General features: G+C 37.8%; 1 protein-coding gene across 3 annotated transcripts in view; it reads left to right on the plus strand.

The window, feature by feature from the left end:
- Nucleotides 1-16,216, plus strand: part of LOC308500177 (TIR domain-containing adapter molecule 2-like) — a 36,370-nt gene that overhangs the window by 17,112 nt on the left and 3,042 nt on the right. For 2 of the 3 annotated variants that reach the window (XR_013993695.1, XR_013993696.1), the window contains one exon: nt 731-4,407. The exons of the other annotated variant lie outside the window; for it this stretch is intronic. The gene's annotated coding sequence lies outside the window, so the exon portion shown is untranslated. Of the gene's footprint in view, nt 1-730; nt 4,408-16,216 lie in introns of those variants that run through there. 3 annotated transcript variants of the gene reach the window in all.

Below are 16,216 nucleotides of genomic sequence, written 5' to 3' on the forward strand. Positions count from 1 at the left end.
TTAGTTGTGTGTATATACATATGTACAAATATATAGATTTCGATTTACACACACCCTTAGGGAAATTCTGGAAAATTTTTCCACATGCTGGAGAGCTTCTATTTTGAGTACTCTGTGGCCTTATTGCCCACCCTGGAGCTTCACAGAACAATCTGAGTTGTACCTTATGTGTCCGTGAGGACTCTTTCAACTATAACAAATATAACCCAATGCACGTGTCCTACACCATAAGGTAAACTTACCATCCACCTTAACAAGAGGTCCGTCCCCTAAGATATGGTGTCTCAAAGGTGTCATTAAAAAACTAAGTTCTTACATACAGTGGAATATTGTTGCACCTTAAAAAGGAATAAAATTCTGATACATGCTACTATATAGATCAACCTTGAAAACATATTAAGTGAATGAGAGCCAGATACAAAAGGGTAAACACTGTGTGATTCTACTTATATGAGGTACCTAGAGTAGTTAAATTCATAGAGACAGAAGAGTAGAGGTGACCAAGGGCTGGGGGTCGGGGGGCAAGAATAGGGAGTCATGTTTAATGGGTACAGTTTCTGTTTGGGACAATGAAAAAGTTCTGGACATGGGTAGTGGTGGGGTTGCCCAGTCGTGCATTGTGAATGCACATAATGCCACTGAATTGTATGCTTAGAATGGTAAATTGTGTGTGTATTTTACCACAATAATAATTTTCAAACCCCAGCTTCTTTTCCATGTTTTTGCTCAGCCGTTCTCAGTGTTGCAGTCGAGCTCCCCTCAGGGTCGTATTACGGTGTTCCCGTGTCAGACACCATAAGCAGACGTGGCAACGTCCAGCTTAACAAAATGACAGGAGTGATCCACCCAAGTAAGGAAAGCTATTTCATTATTGCATTGTTGAAAATTGCTTACACGTGGGATACTGATTCTAGTTGGTTTTATTATTATTTTAAAATCCTCTTCACCTGCCCCCGAGTGGGCTCCTCCTGCTACCTCCCTTTTCCCTACACCCTCGAGCGCCATAGCTGTGGAGTCAGCCCACCTGGGTTTGAATCCCACCCCGTCCTCTATAAATGTATGATCTTGAGCAAGACATCTAGCCTTTGGGACTCAGTGTCCTCATCCTGAAATAAAATGAATCCCTCCCTAGGAGGTTATTTTGAGGATTAAATGAAATAATACACGTAAAGCACTCAAATAGCTGTGTGCCTCACACACAGCTACTGTACCAGTTCTCTGCTGCTAGAACTATTGTTGCCATGGAATGGGGGAGAGGGCAAATACAAGTTGATAACTACCCGAAACCCTATACTTCGAACCCTTGCAACTTGTGGGGAATAGATTTTAAACAAAGAAAGAAATGCTGGGCCTTGTTTCTGTGTTCATACACTTCCCATCCAGGCACTGAAAATTGAGAGAAGTCCTTTGATCAGCAAGAGATACGTGAGCTGTAAATGGTAGGTGTGGGTATGGAGGGAGCCGGGGGCAGGGAGGATGTAAGAGCATGGCCCCAGGACTGTAACAAGTCCGGGAAGTTGGACCATAAACTAGAAAAGCAGGAAAGTGGAGTCTAGGAGTGCCAGCCCTAAAGCCAGGTCGGGAATGGCCCAGGTGTGGATACCACAGTTGTGTCTGTGCTCCTCACCTCAGCAGCAGTGGGTAAGTGTATGCATTTGAGTTTGGGGGGGGGGGGCGAGAGCGAGAGGGCGAGCAACTCCTGGATAATCTTGCCTCATTTGGGAATACAGGTTGGATGACGTTTAGTTCATCTGTTCTCCCTTGGGGCAGGTGGAGGGGGTAGTGAGAGAAGCATCTGCTCCTTCCTGGCCTGACTAACTGGATTTCTATCCTGAATTCAAGGTTGCTTGCTAGACTTAATCTCCTCCAGTGCAAGTCCTGGCTGTTTTCCATTTCATTCCCTTGCCCTTCACCTTTGCAGATCCTCAGGCATTGGTTGGGCCTTGGAGAGGAACCAAACCTCCTGTAAGGGCCCCAGGCCTCAGTGTGTCAGGAGTGACACAGCTAGTTACAAAAACAGCTTCCTTGGCTTCTCATTGACTGCAGCTCATTCTTAAACCCCAAGCCTGGTTGCTGCCTATGGGCATTGTTCCAAAGCCCGAAAAAGCCCAATCACTTCTTCTCCATGTGGTAAATATTAAACTCATAGACCAGATTTTGCAGAGCCATCTCCCTGCTAAGTAGAGGATCCTGCAAGAAAGAAGTCAAAGTGATTTCACAGACTCATGGGGAAATCTGAGCTGGGACCCAAGTTGCTGAGTATATAGGGTGGCTTAGTATAAAAATCCAATTCAGAATTGTCTCAGCCCATAAGTCACACTTCACTGTTGAGTCAGGCTATTTCCTCCTTTAGGTCAAGCCTCTTGACCCATGACTGGGGTGGGTCTGGCCCAGGGCTGAGAGCTGTTGCTACATCTGCATTGATGACAAGGTGTGTTTGCCCTGGGCTTTCAGCCCAGTGCCTGTGTTTTCTTCCTTATCACAGTTTTACGTTGCCCTGTCTTAATGTCATGTGCTGGGAGGGTCACAGAGTGACTGTACCCTCTGTACTTGTGAGAAAATCTGAAGAGCAAGAAGGAAGTTTCAGAAAGCTGCAAGCACCTGATGAAATGAAACCATAGCACCTGAAAATTGGTGTCCTTAAGTCAGTGACTAAAAGGAATGAACCAACACAAGAGAACCAATGTTATTGTCCATGAACCTGCTGTTTCTCATGAGAGTCCAAGTAGAAAATTGTATTTGATTTTGAACGTTTAGTAGCTGGATAAAAATAATATTCTTACATAAATTTTTATTGTAAGTCATATTTGGTAATCCGTATTGTCAATTAGCACATTAAGTTTGAATTGGAGTAAATAGTAGTTGAAAGTGCCATTAATTAATAACTTAGAGCATGAAAATTATTTGATTAAAAGCTCAACAAGTTAACCTGTGTGGGGGGGGCAGTTGCTTTCTTTTCTTTGCCAGTGCACTGGCTTTCGCAACTGTTTACTCCAAAATTTATGCTGGTTCACATCTCCCTCCCTTCCTGGCATGAGCAAGAATTGTTCTGGGGGAAAATAACTCCTTTATTTGGTATAGCACTCCTCACATTCTCTTCAAATAGAGTTAGTTCTGAGTCATTTTGCTCTGAGGTGAATAAATAGGAATGCTTTTTATAGCAAATAACAGGAACCTGTATTTAAGCAGTTTCATAATCTAATTAGAAATGTTCCTTCCAGGTACGTACTCAAAGAACACGTTTAAAACAAGGAAATAATGTTTGTAGAAACATTGGTTTGTAGAAACCAGCTCCTCACCGGGGATTTCCATGGATACATTAGACAGGACACATAACCAGTTTTACAGATGTCTTAAATATATTTATAAATAAAAACACTATTACATGAATCTAAAATTATATTGTGATAGTTGCATAATTCTGCAAATATATCTATACTAAAAGCTGTTGAATTGTAGACTTTAAGTGGGTAAGTTTTATAGTATATAAAATATGGTATGTAAAAAAAAGAACAAACAAACAAAAACCCCACAGTTTGCAATAACAAAATTGTGATAGCAGTTTGGAACACAATTGGCAATAGCTAATAATGTTGAAACTGGACATACGATTATCTTGTGAACCTAGCAATTCCTCCTCTGGATTTGTATTCTAGAGAAACTCTCCCACAAGTACCCATGAAGCATTTTTGAAGAGGATGTCTATTTAAATATTGTTTATTATATAGTGAAAAACTGGAAACAATCTAAATGTCCACCAGTAGGACAATGCAGAAATACTTTATGGTAGGTTCATACAATTGAACACTATAAAGCATTGAAAATAACTAACAAAGCTACATATATCAACTCTGGTAAATCTCAAAAACATGCTCAGGAGGATGAAGCAAGGTATGGAATAATACAGAAAATCTGATACCATTTATATAAAGTTTTAAAATAAGACAGCACTCTATTTTTAATGGATACATACATAGGTGATAGTATATTATTTTCAATGTTTTTCTGTACATTTGAAATAGTTTATAATCAATTTTTTAAGTTGCATACACTTGTAATGTTAAGTGCTGTAGAATTTCCTTATACATGGCAATGATTTGAGGAATGAAAAATGAGGAAGACTCAACAGATAAATAAACTAGAGGACTACATGCTGGTAATAATTGGTTTTGTTTTTTATCACCTACTGTGTCAGGCACTTAATTTATATTATCTCCTGTTTCCACATGGTTAGTATTAATAGTCCCTGAAAAATGAAGCTGGAAACAATAAGCCCAAATCACAGGCTGGTAGATGATGGAGTCATTGGAGTATGAAGTGGTCTGGCTCCAAACATAGTAGTTCTTAGGCTCCATAACACTGCTTCTCAATGGGTCTGTCTGCTTTTCCCATGGCAGAGATTAGGAAAGGTCAGTAGCACAAAGAAAACCATAGCAATTTCTAGGTAAAAGCAAGAAATGGCATGGTGAGGTAAGCTTGCCCTATTTTTAATCTTTGCCTCGTATTAATAACTCATGACTGGAGTCAGGAAATGTCCTAACTCTGCTGTGCTGCTGTCCAGCAAACTTTTCAGTCTTCAGTCTTTAGGACTGAAATTTTGTCCTAAATTTTGCTTAAGACTCCTGTTTTATGTGTTTTTGTTGCTCACACTGGATGATACGTAGGAAACACTGCTTCGATTTAGAGGGAGGAAGAATAATGAAGGGGACGGGATAAGCGGGAATTGTGTTTATTTCAGGAAAATTAGTGTGGCAGAGCTCTTGGATCTGTGTAACTGTGGGTTTTTGTGTCTTCAGAACAAAAAACAGCAATGTGCAAAAACATTGACCAAAGGAAAAAATAGAGACATTCACATACACTCTGATCTGTGCATTTCAGGAGGGGCTAGTTCTAAGAAACATGATTCCTACTAGTGCTTAGATCATACTAGAGGTGAAATTACTATAACAGAATGCCATGTTCCCATGAGAGTGCAGGCTTTGGGGCCACATCATCTGGGAGTCAATCCCAGTTCTGCCATTTACTCCTTTGGTAACTTTGGGCAAATTTCACTGTCCATGCTTCAGTTGCCTCATTTGTAAAATGGAAATTATCATAATGACTACCTCTTAAAGTTGTTGTGAAAAGTACATTAGTTAATACAGGTAACATGCTTAAGACGGGGAGTACGGCATTCTAGGAAGTCACTTTTATGGTGACCTTGCCATTATTCAAGGCTGACCGCTAAGTGATTTGCTCAGTAATTAGATCCCGATCCCGATAGTTGCCCTATTTTTTTCCCCTCTAGGCCATATGGATTCATTTTCCTTAGATAAGTTTGCCTAAAGCCACAGAACAATCCATCTGCCACTTAAATAAAAGCAGATTTATTGCTTTTAACTTAAAAATAAAAGTCTGTATGATGAACTCCACCCGTGAAGGCTGGGCGGCTGATGCAGTCAAACATCCATTTTTGGGATCACAGCCAAGGGAGAGAACTCAAAGGCTATGCTCTAAAGAGGAGGTGACATAAGGATTGGTAGCCATTGACCCAAAGACTGAGTTTCATATCAGCCAAAGAACTGGCCATTCCTTCATTGGTCAGTCTGTGTGCTGTAGTAGTTTCTCCATTGGTAACAAGCAGAGAGAGGAAGGGGAGGGCAGCTTTACCCTTGATTTCAGCTGCCAGGGAGATTTTGGCATAGGTTGATACTCTGCTACCTGGTTGGCATGGGGAGTAGATAATTCAGACTACCTGACAACTGGGGACTTAGAACAATAGGTCCTGGTTATTATCCTCTGCTGAGATATTTCTTTTAGTCTTCCACGGACTGCCTCATTAGGATCCAGGCTATTTTCTGTGGTTACAAAGGCCTACTCAACTTAAAAATTTTAGTTCTATTTAATTTTTAAAACAGATAATACATTCAAATGCTTCAAAATTCAAAGGGTACAATGAAGCAATCAATTTCTATTCCCAAAGCCAATTAATATAACCAACTCCTTGTGTGTTCTTCCAAAGATATTCTATGCATATACAATCAATAACCCCTGTACATATATTATATACATATGTCTACCCACACTGATCAGTCTGTCTCAGAGGTCATCCCATATCAGTACATGAAGAACATTCGGTTCTTTTTATTGACTGAATAATATTTCATTGTTTTGATGTATCATAATGTATTTTAACCAGTCCCTATTGATGGGCATTTAGGTTGTTTCCAGTCTTTGCCATTACAATGTTCCTATAACAAATAACTTTCTATGTGTGGAATTTTATACATGTAGGCATGAATACGTTAGTAAAATAAAAACCTAGTAGTGAACATGCTAGGTTGATGAGCATGTGCATATGAAATTTTTATAGATACTGCCGAAGCTCTCCACAAAGGTTGCATCAATTTAGACTCCAGCCAACATTATATGGAAGCGCCTGTTTCCCCAGATTCTTCCAGGGGTATGTCATCAAACCTTTTCATTTTTGCCAATCTAATAGGTTAAAAAATAGTATCTCACTGAAATTTTAATCGGAATTTTTTTTAAAAAGTAAGGTTTAACATCTTTTTATATGTTTAAGAGCCTTTGGTATTCCCTTTTCTGTGCACTATGTGTGTTTACCCTTTGCCTGAGTTTCTACTGGATTATTGGTCTTTTCATATCTATTTGTAGGAGCTCTTTATGTGTGGGATTAATTAGCTCGTCTCTGTGATTTAAGTTGCAAATGTTTTTCTCAGTATAGGTTCTGACTTTGCTTATGGTAGTTTTTTTCCATGTAAACATTTTTATTTGAAAATAATATGTTATCTTTTTTTTCTTTTATCTGAGTTTTTCTTTCTAGTGTTTCTCATGCTTAGGAAGGACTTCCTTATGTGAAGATTATTAGACATGATCATCTGGTTTCTTCTAGTACCTGTATGGTTTTATTGTTCACATTGAAGTTTTTGACGTCTATGGAATTTATTTTGGTGTAAAGTGTGAGATGTTGGTGTAATTACCTTTTTCCAGTTGTTCTAACAGCCGTTTGTGATACTCTGTTTCCCTGACAATTTTAAATGCCACCTCTGTCATCTATTAAGCATTCACATGTGTATTTTGGGTCTATTCCTAAACTCCATAGTCTTTTCCTATTAATCTGTCACTGTCTTGTCAACATCCTTTAATTATTGCCACCTTATAATATAATTTAATATCTGAGAAAGCTAGTCCACCTTTGTTACTCTTCATTTTCAGAATTTTCTCCTCCTATATTTGCTTAATATTTCATGTGAATGTGAAATATTAATTTTAATATATTAAAATATGCTTGTATTGCTATACAATATCCTTTTGTTACTTTTATTAGGACTGCCTTAAATTTATAGCTTAGCTTAAGGAGATTTGATATCTTGATGATGTGTGTCTTCCCATTTAAGAAGATTGTATACCAAAGAGCAACATGGAAGTGCCATCCTGGAAGCTTTTAACAAAAATGCCAAGCATTTATATGCACTATGGGTGCCAAAGGTTTAAAGCAGGCACACCAGTGCACCGATATTTTTACTTTAGGACTTGGGCAAAATATTTCAACTTTTTATGTTGTGATAATGTCTCTAAAATTAATACTAAGCATTTTTAATTAAAAAAATATGTATTAAGAATCTTAAAAATTCATATTCCAATAATTATGTTCCAAAGCAAGAAAATAATTAGAGATATGTAGGAAACATGCATAGCAATGCTAATTTTAATGTTCTCTATGATAACAAAAATGGGAAATAATATAAATATACATCATTAGATGTTTGATTAAATTATGCTAATTCTTATCTTGAAATACCATTCAGTAGTTCAAAATTTTTCTCTTAATAAATAGTTAACATAAAAATTCCAGTTTTAATTTTAAGTGAAAAAGAAAGAAATCAAAATATGTTTAGTATGGTTCTAACTTGTTTTTAAAAGTTGAATGTATATATATTATGTACACTTAAAAATGACAAGAAGGCAGTAAATCGAAATGTTAGCATTAGCCATCTACCAGTGGGATTGTGGGTAATTTTTTTCTTTGTGTTTTGTTGTATTTTCCAACTTTTCTATAACAAGCATAGGAGGTATATTAGTGGTTGGAAAATATTTTCCCAAATCAGAGCAGCCTATAAATACTGAATGTTCCTCCATTTTATTAATGACATAGTTGCCCTTCCTGAAGGAACTCTTATTGAAATTATCGTTCCATTAATGAATGGCTGATATATAAAAATATAGCTTTAAAAATCGTGGCTCATAGAAAAAAATGCAAACAGTAAAATTAAATGTGCATAATTAGAATAAAAGGTAATCATTAGACAATTGTATTATTTTCCACACAAGAAGCTTGTTGCACACTTCTTGTAAAACAAAACAATAAAGAGAAATCAACCATTGTTACAATTTTATAGTCAAAAGAAAATTTAACCATCCCTAAATCTACAAGGAGAAGAGTCTAATATTACTGTGATGTGGATCATGGTCGGGTAAGGATGGCAATATGTCTGCCCTGTTTTCACTGCCACCGAAATATCTATTCCATGTAGAGTGTCTGCTTTCCATGATGTGTTTATAATCTCTCAGGGTAAGTGCTAGAAGCTGTCTGCTACTAATCCTGAGCTAAGGAAGTTCTTTACTATCTTCAGACACAGGGAAATGTGAGAGCTTGAACTCAACTTCAAGAAATGAACATTTCTCCTCAGATTGGTTTTATTTGAAATGTTTCTAGAGCGCATTTTCCTGTTATTCCAAAAAGTATTTTATTGCTGAGTTTTTTTTAAATGTAATTGCTGAGTTTCCTAAGGACTTCAATTTATAACATATATGGAATTTTCTGGAGACTTGGATGATTAACTACTTTGAGCTGAAATTTTGTTGACGTATTACTATAAGTTTTAATCAATGAAAGTACAGGGTTTAAAATGAAAGAAGAAGATTTATACAATATTAGCTCTTCATTTTGTGGATTGGGGAGAAAAAATTTTTTTTGAAAATATGCGGGTTTTATTTAGTGCTGAGGCTATCATTTAATCCCTTCTTGTATAAGATATTTGTAATCCAATGTTTTTCTGGGAAGTGGTAATTTTTCTAAGGTTGAGATAGGACTCATAGTTCCCAATTGTTGCGTATAGAGCTATTCCTACCCTCACCTACACCCTCATTCAAAATCTTTTATTAAGCACATTCTATGCACCATACATTGTGATATAACGAAGATATAAATAAGAGCCGGTTTCTGCTCTCAAGGAATGGTTAGATGTGTGAAAGACACATGTCAAGTAAAAGTATGGCCATAGGAATGGAGTAAACTCCCTGTACCAGGTACTGTGAAAGATGGAAGAGGACATGGGCTCTGAACAAGCACCTAGAAATTTTACCCAGTGGGTGGTATCCTCAGTGGAATGGGGTAATAACGCAACTGCTGATTGATGACACAGACAACAGTGATGACAGTGCCGGACGCTGTGCTCAGCGCTTTCTATATGTATCCATTATCTATTTAATCTTTACTGTAGTCCAGTGACGTAGGGAGTACGATAATAGCAGTAGTATGAGGTCACCAAAGAAAAGTGCAGAGCTGAGATACAGAGTTGGGTTCGTGTGATTTGGAGTCCAAGACCTTCAAGAGCTTGGGCTTTGGAATTCTCCAGAGTTGGATTTGAATTCTGCACAGCAAGTTCTGGCTAAAAGTAATTGTTGGTAAATTCACCTCTTTAAGCTTCAGTTCTCTCCTTTGTAAAGTGGGGATAATGAAAACACATGTGAACAACCCTGTCTGATTCCCACATGAAGGCGGTACCTCCTTTCCTTTTTCTTCCTTGCGCATAGAGCCCACTTCCAATTACTAAGGCCGGAAATTCCAGGCATGGACATACCTCGGTTCCAGACCACCGCAATAGAGCACGTATCACAATTAAGCGAGTTGTAACCTTTTTTTTATTGCTGGTGGAGGTTCTTTCTTGTCTTCAATTTGTAAAAAAAAACAAAAAAACAAAAACAAAAAAAACCCAACAAACAAAAACAAAACACATCTGTGAAGCACAATAAAGTGAAGCACAATCAAACGAGGTATGTCTGTATGCACATTCTCAGTTGCCTTTGCAGCTAGGGCCTGGACACATGAGCAAGTCCTGGCCAATGGCACCTGAGGGGGGAGTCAGTAGGAGGAACATTTCCTCTCTAATAGAAATGAATGCTGGGAATCCACTTTCATGTGGTACAAAGCCTGATACTACTCTAGCCGACTTGGCAATCAAAAGGAGAGACTATGGACATTCTGAGGATAGCTTCAAAAAGATGAGAAGTGGAGGAATCCTTGTTAACATCGTTGAGCTATGTGGGCCAGTACGTTTTCTTTGTTATTTGGACCACTTTAAATGGAATAGTCTGTTACTCATAGATACTCCAAATTTATTGAGTTTTAGATGAGCTAAATTGTATAAAGCGCTTAGTATAATACCTGCATATAGTAAGTGCTTAATAATAGAGCCTGCAATAATCTTGGTCAAAACCAGCTAAGCAGGATTTCTATTTTTTAGCTTTTGATCACTAATAACGTGGAGTTTTCTTCCTTTTTAAATAACCATTTCTAAATGGACCAAATCTAAGTGTGTAAGTAATATATAAACCAAATAGTTGACGCTGTTTGACTTCTTAAGAGATCAAACAGTGCGAAGTAACTAGGTGAGTTGGCACAGAGTATTGAATTATTAGATGAGCTGCTGGATCAATCATTAATTACTTTCCAGATCCATTCTATAAGTTGTATTAAAGGATTATAGGCATCTTCATGAAAGAGGTTTTCATGTTTCTAAAATTAAAATAATATGCAATGGACCATGAAGAACACATCTACCTAGGAGGGTGGGGATGGGGGAGAAGGTAAAGGGATTAGAAAGTACGAATTGGTAGTCACAATATAGTCATGGGGATGTGAGAGACAGTTTGGGGAATATAATAATAATGTTGTAAAGATTATGTAGGGTTCCAGATGGGTACTGGACTTTTCAGGGGATCACTTCATAGATTTTGTAGCTGTCTGACCACTGCACTGTACACCTGAAACTTAAGTAGAATAATATTGAATGTCAACTATAATTAAACATATATATATATATATATATATATATATATATGTATATATATATATACACATATATATGATATAAAATACAGCATAGGGAATATAGTCAATGGGATTGTAACAGCTATATACGATGTCAGAGGGGTAGTAGATTGGGGGGGTTATCACTTTGTGAGGGGTGTAAATGTCTAACCATTATGTTGCTTTGTACACCTGAAACTAAAAAAGGAACAAAAACAAAAAATACACACCTACCTATATTTAGTACTGCTCTTGGCTAGGTGAGGATACAATGAGAAGTTCTCAGTCTGCAGTTTGGAAGAGGGCTCTCACCTGAACTTGACCATTCTGGCACCCTGATCTTAGACTTCCAGCCTCCAGAACTGTGAGAAATAAATTTCTGTTGTTTATGAGCAAAAAAAAAAAAAAAAAAAAAAAAAAAAAAAGTAGTACTTGCCTGTAGTTAGACAAGATAGGTTTATTACTTGCTGCAGAAAGGAGAACATACAACAAAGGGAGTATCTCAGTAAAAGAGTATTAGACCGAATTATAGGATTGAGGCTTTGGTTGGGTAGTTTGGAGGAGAGTCTAAAAAGGTGGGGGTTTGTTCTAGATCAGATGCTGTAAGAAACCACAGGCAATTCTATAATTCGGTATCAATAAATCTTATCTATGGAGGGACAATTAGGACAAAGATAAAGTTGTAATTGCTAATGAGTAGCAATCATCTTGGCCAGGTGAGGAGATGTTTGGTATTTTGTAGGTATTACACTGCCTTTGTTTTTGTCTGTGCTTGAACAAAATTATAGAAGGTGCCTTGTTTTGTCTCATTTTATTGTGATCTGAGAGTAACCTTGGCTGAGGTTGATGTTCTCTGAGGTGATTCATGTCTAATAGGAAAATCACATGGCCTTGTTGTGAGTGTAGGCAAGCTTCTGAATGTCAGGGGCTGTCTTTTTTGTTTTCTTAATGCAAAGTGCAACAATGTAAGATGCACACATGCTTTTTCTATATGTAATGATGTGTTTTGAAATTCAGAATTAAAGTCAATATGGTGATGGTACTTTAACATAAAGGAAGGAAAATACTGTTGTTTCTTTTAATAGGGCCATGTTCGGGAAATTCTGTGATTCTCTTTGGCTGATTTAAGGAAGTTAGACTGGGAATACATCAACAATAGCAGGAAAATATTTCCTCAGAAGGGTGTACTCTCAGACTGGCCATATCCTTTATTCTGGTATAAAAGATAAAAAAGGATTTTGTACTTTATGTTTTATTCATCACATTTATGTTTTTGACAATCAAATCCCAGTTATCATTCTTAGTTTTTAAAAAATCCAGTGTTTACTTTTTAAAAATCCTTTGACTGTCCCTGGTTTCCTTTTCTTGTTTATATATTTAAGAAAATATTACAAAAGATAATGATAATGACTTGTTAATTAATATAAAGGGAATGGTATTATAAATCATAGATGAGCTTCAGTTGATGTGTTTTGGTTCTAGAAATGTCTTAATGGCTAGTTGCAAAGTGATAATAAACCATGAAAACATAGAGGCAGGATTAATGATACAAGCTACAATTAGATTTTGCATTACATGTTTAAAAATATATTACATAGGAAAAAGTCAAGGAGAAATTTAATGAAAGCATTTTAGTAAATATCATTTCTGAAAAAAATTTTTTAAAAGATAGTTCTTGGAAATTCAACTACTGACCCAACATAGGCATAAAACTCTCTGTCTCTCTTTCATTCACAAGACTCCAATATATGTGATTTTAACTAAACAAAATGTTATTTCTCGTTTCATTTATTTTCTTATTTATTTCACTCATCCCCCAACTCTCCTCCACTTTGGCAACCATCAGCAATTCAAACAGGGGGTAAACAGAAGGTACAAAGGAGTTATCAGTCCAAAGCAGATTTGATATCCAGCTAGGCCAACTCTAATAGGTTTCAAGGCTTGGGAATAATTCTCCCTCACTTTTTACTTTACTCTCTAGGCTCTTGGTTTCTCTCTCCTGGCTTTTGGTTCTGCCGTATGGGTGAGAGTCATTGGGGGTCATTCTTAGAATAAAGCTACCATAACAATGAGTTGATTTTTGTGTAGCCCACATTTCAGGTATCTTGAGGAATTCATGACAGATACATGGGAATCCACGTATACACATGATATAGAGATAAGCATAACCCCAATGTTTATAAAGCTAACAAAATGGCTACCCGATTTTTAAGTAATTACATTAACCACCATATATCAGATTATAGGTCATTCCCCCAGCAGTGAACTCATACTTATACAATAATGCTTCTAGAAGAAAGGAGCGTCCATTGGGAATGGTCATCAGATAGATGATCCTCTCAATAATGGACTATGAGGAAATGAAAGAACTGAGAAAAAAGTTCACAATAAATGCTTTAAACAAAGTCCGCTAGCATTTCTTTAAGTCAACGTTTCTCTACAATAGTCAAATCTCACCAATAAGAAAAAGCCAACAAACCTCAATTGCATTTGGGTGGCCAGCTTCTTAATAAAATGAGAAATCCCCAAGATTGAATCTAGAGTCCAGTGACCAGCATATGGAAGACTCTTTGAGGGAATTTTGGCAGTGGCATTTCGATCATACAACCTTGGAGACCACTTCCATGCACAGCTGTCCTGAGTGGGACCCATGGACAAAGTCATGAGAAAGTTGATCTGGGCAAAAGAGAAAGAAGATCTTTAATGAGTTGTAGCAGACAGGCGAGCTAAGAACCACCTACCATGTTTCCTCGAAAATAAGACCTAGCCGGACAATCAGCTCTAATGAGTCTTTTGGAGCAAAAATTAATATAAGACCCGGTCTTATTTTACTATAATATATTTTGCTATATAAGACTGGGTCTCTAATATGATATGATATGATATGATATGATATGATATGATATGATATGATATGACGCCAGGTCTTATATAATATAATGTAATATAATACCTGGTCTTAATGTTTGCTCCAAAAGATGCATTAGAGCTGATTGTCTGGCTAGGTCTTATTTTCGGGGAAACATGGTAGTAGGGGAAGCCTAGAACATGATTATGAGTCTGATTATGATTCAGAGAGTATCTTTGAGATTTCTGAACAGAGAGAGTAGACGGGTTAATGTTGGAATAGCAGGCCAGAGATAGCAGGCAACAGAGTAAAAGATGGACTAGTGGACAGAAGTAAGGAGAGGATAGGGGAAGAGGTTACAGTGATGATGTGGACATTTCATTCTTCACGTATCAAAACAATGGTCCAGGCCTGCTGTCAGCACAGAATGTTCTCTGAGGTCTTTTTCAAGTAGCAGTTATGAATTTGTGCTATTATAGTCATCATTTCTTGTTCAGACTCTCCTGTGAACAAGGACAAGTATTACACAGTGTGTTTTATTGTTGTAATTACTACAGTGCATAGGTTTATGTGAAAATTCAGTTTGTGACGGGAGAATCATACAAATTTAGCCAACACAGATCAAATAAGAACTTTGGGTTCTGGCCTTATTACATAATCTAATGGAGACCATTTATTGAGTGCCTCCCCTGTGTAAAACATCATGCTATGTGTTTTACAAATGTTATCTGATTTAGTTCTCAAAGCAATCCTTTGGCAGTATGAGCTGTGGTCCCATTTTATAGTCGAGCAAACTGGGGCTCTGAGAGAGGTTGCTCTTTGCTCAAGGGTGCACAGTTGTAAGTGGTGGTTGTCTCGGAGGCATTCTGCGTACTTTTCTCATAGGCTGCCCATTAAATTGAAATTACCTGTTTATATGTCCGTTGCCCACACCAGAGTATAAGTTCACGAGGAGAGGAATTCCATCTTATTTTGAAGTAGTGCAGACAATACATGTGTGTTGAGCTGAATTGTCTGCCTCTAAAGCCTGTGGTCTTATCATCTGGCATGATGTACTAACTACCTAAAATTAGCAGCCATGAGAACATTATACAAATTTGGCAGGGACACAAAGCCTGGAGAGAATTGCAGAGTTTCAGCGTTAGAAGGGCTTCTAGAAATGACCTATGTCCTTCTCTTTAGAAGAATTCATTCTCAAAATTTATTCATGCAAATTCTTGTTGATGATGAGAAAGTGCACTCCAGCGCAACATACAGAAAACTGTTGTAGAAATTCTTTCTTCCTCTAACTTCCTCTCTGTCCCACTCCCACCCCACCTCCTAGAGCACACAGAATATTAGGTAGAGTTATTGCATGTTTCCTATGTTCCTGGCACTACTGCTCGGCACTAGGCCCATGGAACTCACAGATCAGCAGACAGTAACCAAGGCCTGACAACAGTGAAGAGCAAGGACCTATGGAAATGAGTACTAGGGAGACCTAACTTAGTCTTCAGGGTTTGAGAAAATGTGAAGGATATTTAAGTGATGGCCTAAGGCAGTGTGACTAAGTCGGCATTAGCTGGAAAGGGACTGTGCATGAAGCCAAGTGATGAGCAGGAGTGAGACACAGAGGCAGCGCTGCAATTCCAAGATGGCACATGAGAAGACGTGGAGGAAGAGAATGGTAAGAATAAGGATGTAGAGCAGGTGGTAGGCCAGATCCTGGCGGGCCTTGGAAACCACATTAACATTTGTAGAATTCTTCCTAAGAGCAGTGAGAAGCCACTGAATTTAAAAGGGTAGCATGACATGTGTGCCTTTCGCTCTGGGTAGCTAAGTGTAAAATTAGTTGGAGAAGGCAATAGCAGTTGTAGGAAGACCAGTTAGGATATGAATGCCTCAGTCTGGGAGGGTTAATGGGACAGTCTTTAGACTGTACTGCCTCCTGGGAGTACAAGTTATTAATATTTCACCACCAAGTTCTTTCTCTGCCCGGTGAAGCCTACTTTGCCTCCATCATGAGTCTGGACACTCCTTAGTACAGAGTGCCGCGGCTATTGTTCCGGGTCCTGCCAACCTCTGCAGCCTGTCGAGTCCAAATTCTCTCGTCTACAGCTGCCACACATGTTAGCTGTCTTTTACTTTCACAAGTGCTCTGAGTTCTTTTTCCACCTCACACCAAGCTCTTAGTAAATGATGTTTATAATACTTCCACCGGGACCACGCTTTCTGCCTGCTCCACTCATTCCCTCTCATTAACTGCTCATTCTCTCGTCTTTTCATCAACTGTCATT

This window comes from Rhinolophus hipposideros, assembly GCF_964194185.1.
Source record: "Rhinolophus hipposideros genome assembly, chromosome: 7".
In the NCBI taxonomy this organism is placed as follows: domain Eukaryota; kingdom Metazoa; phylum Chordata; class Mammalia; order Chiroptera; family Rhinolophidae; genus Rhinolophus; species Rhinolophus hipposideros.